This window comes from Onychomys torridus, chromosome 6 (genome assembly GCF_903995425.1).
Source record: "Onychomys torridus chromosome 6, mOncTor1.1, whole genome shotgun sequence".
NCBI classification, from domain to species: domain Eukaryota; kingdom Metazoa; phylum Chordata; class Mammalia; order Rodentia; family Cricetidae; genus Onychomys; species Onychomys torridus.
In genome coordinates this window covers 22862079-22868977 of record NC_050448.1, presented here as the reverse complement: position 1 = coordinate 22868977, position 6899 = coordinate 22862079, and positions in this window count along the sequence as shown.

The following is a 6899-nucleotide window of genomic DNA, read 5'->3' as shown; positions in this document are numbered from 1 at the left end:
AGAAGCAGTCTATCTCCTGCTTCTAACCATATTTTCCCCTATGAAGCATTTGGCGCCCATAAAGGTAATGATTATTGCTCATTTGGATAGCTAAAATATGCTCCTCAGCTAGGTGAGCATCACTTCTGTGGGAGTCTGTTGAGTGACTGGTGGTTCTCTGGAGTCTTCTCAGACAGATTGTCACCCACCCAGACAAAACTGACAATGAAGTGTAGCACTCTTGCTCCAAGTACCTCTCAGCCTTCCTGCTTCCTGTGATGCAGGGTCCAAAGGAGCTATAGGACCAGCTCCATGTTGTTGTTCCAAATTTTAGACCTATGCTTTAATTTCCAATCAGCTAGTCTCTACCAGAAGACACTTCTGTGAACTAATATTAAATTTAAAAATCATTCTTTCATTTGCAATCACCATATTTTACATGCTCAATAACTACTATTAGATATTGGACAGCATAGGCAATTTATATTTTTGAAGGTAGTTCTATGAATCAGCACTTGCCTTGAACTTGGGGAAACACAGAAACAAACAAAACTTTAAGAGGATAGCATTAATGGTAGCCAACAGAGATTTAAATGTTCTGCTGAGGAAAAATGACACTTGTGTTCCAATATGGATTTTGGGACCCAGAGGGAAATTTATGGTTGCTGTATTTGTGAGTTTCACCATGTTACGGGTAAAAGTGTTTTATACCTTTTATATGTTTATATACCATGGCTAAAATGTCCCTTATGGAACGTATTCTGTTTAAAAGTGATCATCTTTATTTTAAATAGCCTATTTAAAGTTTCAAAATGTTTCACTGAAATGACCATCTCCTAGGTTCATAAGATTTTAGACACAGTGCTTAATATTAATACCCTGTCATTTCATGTCCTTTCTTATTATTGTTATCAGAGAATAAGCCCCTAGTGAACAGCATAGTTGAAACATGCCAAGCAACTGTCCCTCCCTAAATTCTGATGATAAAAGGCATTCTAGAGGAAAGGCTGTATTAAATGTTCAGATGATGGTCTGCTCGCCAAAGAGAGCCAGCTGTTTATACTTGGCGACATACTGCAACAGAATTATCTCATTTGCAGATCTTGGGATGTGGAGATGCAGATAAATGTTAGCACTATAAACCAGCAAATATGAAAATGAGCTGCACTCTTAGTATTTGGAGGAAGACTTTGTATTGTGTATTTGTACATATGGAGCTTTAAAAACATATTCATAAACATGTCATCTGAGCAATATGGTACATAAGACATTTTTAATATAGCCAGAGCTGTATTAAGATATTTCCTTGCATAATGTTATACAAACAAAATACTTTAACATTTCACTTGCATAAGATGTAAATGAGAAAAATACTTAGCAGTGAAAACAAAGGTATGTCTAATTATTTCCACACACAAAAATGTGAGTTTTCTACCAGCCACATATCTCAGATAAACATGATATTATACTCAGAGGAGAAAAGACTCCAGTCCATAGACACAGACTTGTTGGTAAATTTACTCAGTCAACCTTTTCACATCCTAACCTTCACAAAGTCCAGCACGCAGGAGGAAAAATACTCATAAACTATTTTTTCATGAGTCTAGATTCAAATCAGTCAAGAACTCAAAATGATTGTTGTTAATAAATTTCAAGTATATACCATTGTCTTATAGCCCAAGCAACTGTGAATGTTTGAGAAGATCTTCTTTCATAGCATGCATGCATACATGTGCACATGGGCACACATGTATGCACATATACACACAGTATATGTATGTGTATGCATATGTAAGTCTGTGCATATATTCAGATATGTGTGTGTATGTTCATAAATGTTACCTTGGACAGGAAGAAATTTATCCATCATACTAATGGGTAAGCAAATGAAATCTGTTCTTTTCCTTTTATTTACAGAAAACTCAGTTTAGCTTTGCCAATCAATTCATTCTTTTTACTACAGCCAGAATGATTCTAAAAAGTCAAATATGATCACACAGAATTCTTAATTAAAACTCTACAGTGATTTTCATTGTCCCTGGCGAAAGCATGCAACTCTTTAACCTTTAACATGACCTACATCATGCTTCTTGATTGATCTTGCCTTCCTCTGTACCTGCCACAATACACTCACAAGTACTTAGAGTCCCTAATACACAGAGGCACTTAATAAATATTGAATGGATCAATATGTAAACATTACAACTTTTTTCACATACAAGAATCATCTGGAGGAAAGTGACATATATATACACATATATATGTACACATACACACACACACACACACACACACACACACACACACACATATATATATATGTAGCTGTACATATTCATATTTACACATGAACTCCATAATATCAGATATTTCTGTTTTCTCATTCTTAATGACATGATCAGGTACATTATATATTTTCATTGGATTAACATACAGAAATGTTTCAAAGGAATAACTGCTTCTTCACTCAACCAGCTCATCAGTTAAGTGAGGAGAAAGCATCTGTGATGACCATTTTGTTTCCCATCACTATATTCCTTCCCATCTTGTACCCCAAGCTCCTGACCCCAGGTGCTACTCAAGGGATTAACTTATTCATTGATAAGCTTCTTTTTCTTTCTTCCTCCATGGAAAAACCCTTAAGGGATCCTGCCCCCACCCCAAATATCAGAAAAAAGTCTAAATGCTTAGCATGGGAGTCTCCAACTAACTCCCTCATTCATCCACACTCTTGCAGGTACAAACAAGCTGACCATTCCTCAGTCTGTAAGTGCACTGTGCCTGCCTTCTCTCCCCACTGTGTGTTAAACTGGTTCCTCTGGATAAGGTACTCTTCCCTTGTTGATGCCTTTCATTAGATTAACCTTTGTTCCTTTGAAAGTCTCATGGAACCCAGCCTGGCCTCAAACTGATTATGTAAATAGCCAAGGCTGCAATGAACTGAAGTTCCTGCCCTTCCTCCAGGGTACTGGGATTCCAGGTGCCTAGCACCACAGCCCAGCTTCCAAATGAGTCAACTCTGACATTTCTTTTAAGATTCTGCTTTGGGAGTGGATCCCACTAGAACTGCTCTGTTCTGCTAGTTCAGGCTATCTATCTCATACAATACCTAGTCTTCCATAATTGAATTGCTGATATATCTGTAGGTCTCTGATTCAATAAGACATTTGATAGTGGAGGAGATAATTCCTCACACCCACTAGCTTTGAAAAAAGACTCTGTCAAATGAAGAAATGGAGATGGATAAATTTTACATCAGCTGTTGATCTCAAACAATTATTTTTAGAAAAGAACTATATATTTTTTCCATATTAAGGACATGAAAGAGATTTACAGGTTACTACAAAGAGAAGGCCTGACAGCTTCTTGCCTGGCCCATGTGCTAAGAAAGTTTAAAGCAATTAAGCACGTATGCAAACAAACGAACACAGTCCATGGAAGGATTGTGTTAACTCCAGCAAATCACCTAACAAGAACAAGATTTTATTATTCCTAAATCACACTCTGAAAATTTTCACCTAAGTTCTACATGACATTTCCTTAACCTGCAGAAGAACTAAAATATCAAAAAACAAAAACAAACAATAACAACAAAAACCCTGTCGTTACAAGTGATCAAAAAGCAGAGAAATCCAGAAAAAATATTGCATACATTTATGTGAAATTAATTTATTGATAAGTCTCAGTTCTCTGGATACTATCATCTTTGAGATAAGCACTTAGATTTCATCAAAAATATTATTATATTGACATAAAATCTTTTCTGACTATAGCATTATACTGTTGCAAAACTCAGAATGGATCATAATTGACATATTGGAATCAAGTACCACAAGACAAGGCCAAGTTCTATCTCCTCTCAAGATTATTTGAACAACCTGAGGACAAAAGTGTTGAGAAATACACACATTTTCTGCTACTACAACAATGGAAGGGGAAATCTTCTCTAACCTGAGAATTAATTTGTTATCTTTACTCTAGGAAGAGGCATAAGGCCCCAACATGAAGTCTTCAAAAACCACTTTAACACAACTTCAGATTATACTCAGAGAGGAATATAACCTTGAGTGATAGAGACAGGGCATGGCCATTACCCATAAAAAACTTACTACAAGCTTGTCATGAAGTTAGGTCATGAGAGAAGGACAAGGAAGGAGCTGAACACAAACTATGGGCCAGAATTTCTGTTGGTAGTTATGGGTAGGAAAGCTTGTTCCTATGGGCAACTTGGGCACCATGGAAAGAAGTAAGTTGATGGCAACATTATTCTAGGTTTATCATTTTAATATACAAAGATATTGAGAACAGAACCTTAGAAATAGTCATCAAGCAAGTATTCAAAGCAAACCAGTGCTGATACAAGTATATGAGTACCTTTAAGATAAGAAATTACAACTTTTAACAGTATCATTAGGAATCAAGACTTGCCTTCCTTTGGAAACCCAAGACTTTCTCAGAAGTCCTGAAGGATAGACAACTGGCCCTTTCTTCTGTGTCCTGTCCAGGAACAGACCTGGCAAGGCCAGTCTGAGGCTGGAGCCAGTGCCTCAGAAAAGTCAAGGTTGTGGTTTTAAGGGGCCCAACTCTACCCTTGGCTTTGGTTATCAGTCCTAAGGCAGCTGTGTCTGAGCTATCCTAGGTTCTCTTTACCAACATTGTCTGATTTAACTCTCTGTTGACCTTGACCATTTCCTTCCTCCATATATATATATATATGTACTGTATAATAGTATATAGTATGCTGTACTTCTTAACAAGCATGTTTGGCATAAGTTGTCAGCATACACAGGACCTCCTGGTCCCAGCTATTGCTTCTTTCTTCTTTAGTTCTTGTTTTCTTTATTTCTCATCCCCAGTCCTCCCACTCAGTGCCTCCCAATTCAGGATTTGGGTGATCTTCCAAAGCAACTGAGAGAGTGAGTAGTGTGGAAGAAAAAAAGAGTTCAGCATCAGTTGAACTTAGACAACTATTTTGATATGTTTCTATGCAGAACCATCTGATATAATTATTTTTTTTTCAAAACAGGGTTTCACTGTGTAGCTTCGAATATTTCCTGGAACTCACTCTGTAGCCCAGGTTGGCCTCGAACTCACAGAGATGTGCCTGCCTCTGCCTCCTGAGTGCTGGGATTAAAGGCGTGTGCCACCATGGCCAGGCCCTGATATAATTCTATAGTATGAGTTCTAGTTCCGTTAAAGTTTTCACTTCTCTTTGCTTCAACTTCCTTGTAAAAATAAGCATGCTAGCACCTGAGTGTGGATAGCGATAGTAAAGTATTCTGCACATTATACCGTGTAGCTAGCAATTCCTCAATAATCACTTGATAAGATGCTTAGGTATCTTTTGAAGTTTCTCAACTAGATAGCATTCCCTTCCCCAGTACCAGCTGTCTGGGAAGGTACAGGGGATAAAATGCATATAACATAAGAGTATATAACCTGAGGAGAGGAGTAAAGGAACTATGGGAAGCCAGAATGACTCTTTGCAACCAAGATGTTTCACTGACAAAATGGTCTGAAAAGAAAATGGCTGTCTGCAAACAAGTAGCAGTGTGTGTGTGTGTGGGGGGGGGGGTAATACCTTTTAGACTGAAAATTTATCAGGGATGCAATCAGTCTGTAGATGTGTTGATATCTGTGAGATATCAAAAGAAGAGATGTAGTTTTAAGTCACCAGTAGGTAAAGTTGTGGTCGCTAGTTCCAAGGAGGGTGCTCCAATGAGCTATGCTTCCTGATCATCTCCTCTTTCCGCTGTCACCCACTGCCATCTATGAACAGATTATGATGTGCTCTTGACCATAGAATATAGTGGAGGTGGCACTGTACATAGAAGAAGCTGTGTAGCTTCAAGATGAGCCTCTTGGAATGTGGGGAATGAAACTAGGTCTGTGTTATGGAAGCCCAAGCCACTCAGAAAGGCCAAGGCAGGCACCACTGTGCAAAGGCACAGATGAGTTTTAAACTAATAGCCAGCATCAAGTGCCAACTTATGAATGAGCAATCTAGGAAATTCAGCTCCATTGAGCCTCAATTTGACTGTTGCTCTAGCCAGCATTTGACTGAAACCACACAAGAGGTCCCAAGCTTAAATGGGAATTGCACAGCTGAGCCCAATCAATACACAGAACAAGGTAAAATAATAAATTATTGTTTTAAAATCCTTGATTTGGAGGTAGAGTTTTTACTTTTTTTAATTCAGCTAAAGATAATAAGAGCAGATGCCTATTAAGATTCTTGGCTCCAAGTATTGGGTATAAATAAAAGAGATTAGTTACTTGAATCATTTACTAGAATTTAATTTTTAATCTGTTATCCAGATGATGTCAAAACTTGGTAGTGATGCATGATAAAATACTTCAGTAATCCTAAAATGGACACAGTTTTAACTTCTCTAAAGTTATTATTCATCTTATAATCAATGAAATTATATGGCTGGCATAGTTTTCTTTCTTAAGAGTATTTAGAAACTATATAGCTAATATCCACTTATGAGTGAGCACATACCATGTTTGTCTTTCTGGGTTTGGGTTACCTCAGGCAGAATGATTTTTTTTTTCTAGTTCCAACCATTTGCCTTCAAATTTCCTGTAAAGTAAAGGATAACCATGCTACAAGTAACATCTCCAGAGAGTCTAGGTAACAAGGCAGGCCCAAAGAAGGACTCATGGATTTTTCCTGTGAAGGGAAAATAGAAGAAATCTCCTGGGTAAACTGAGGGCAGAATAGAGGGGAGAGTAAAGAAAGAGATGTTTTAATTGGGAGGAGGAAACTTTGTGGTCAGGTAGAAACCTGATACAAGATAAACTCTCATGAATCTACAAGGATGGTCCCAGATAAGACTCCTAGCAATAGTGGATAGGTAGCCTGAAATGGCCATCTCCTGAAATTATATTGATGAATGCCCTTATTGTCATCAGAG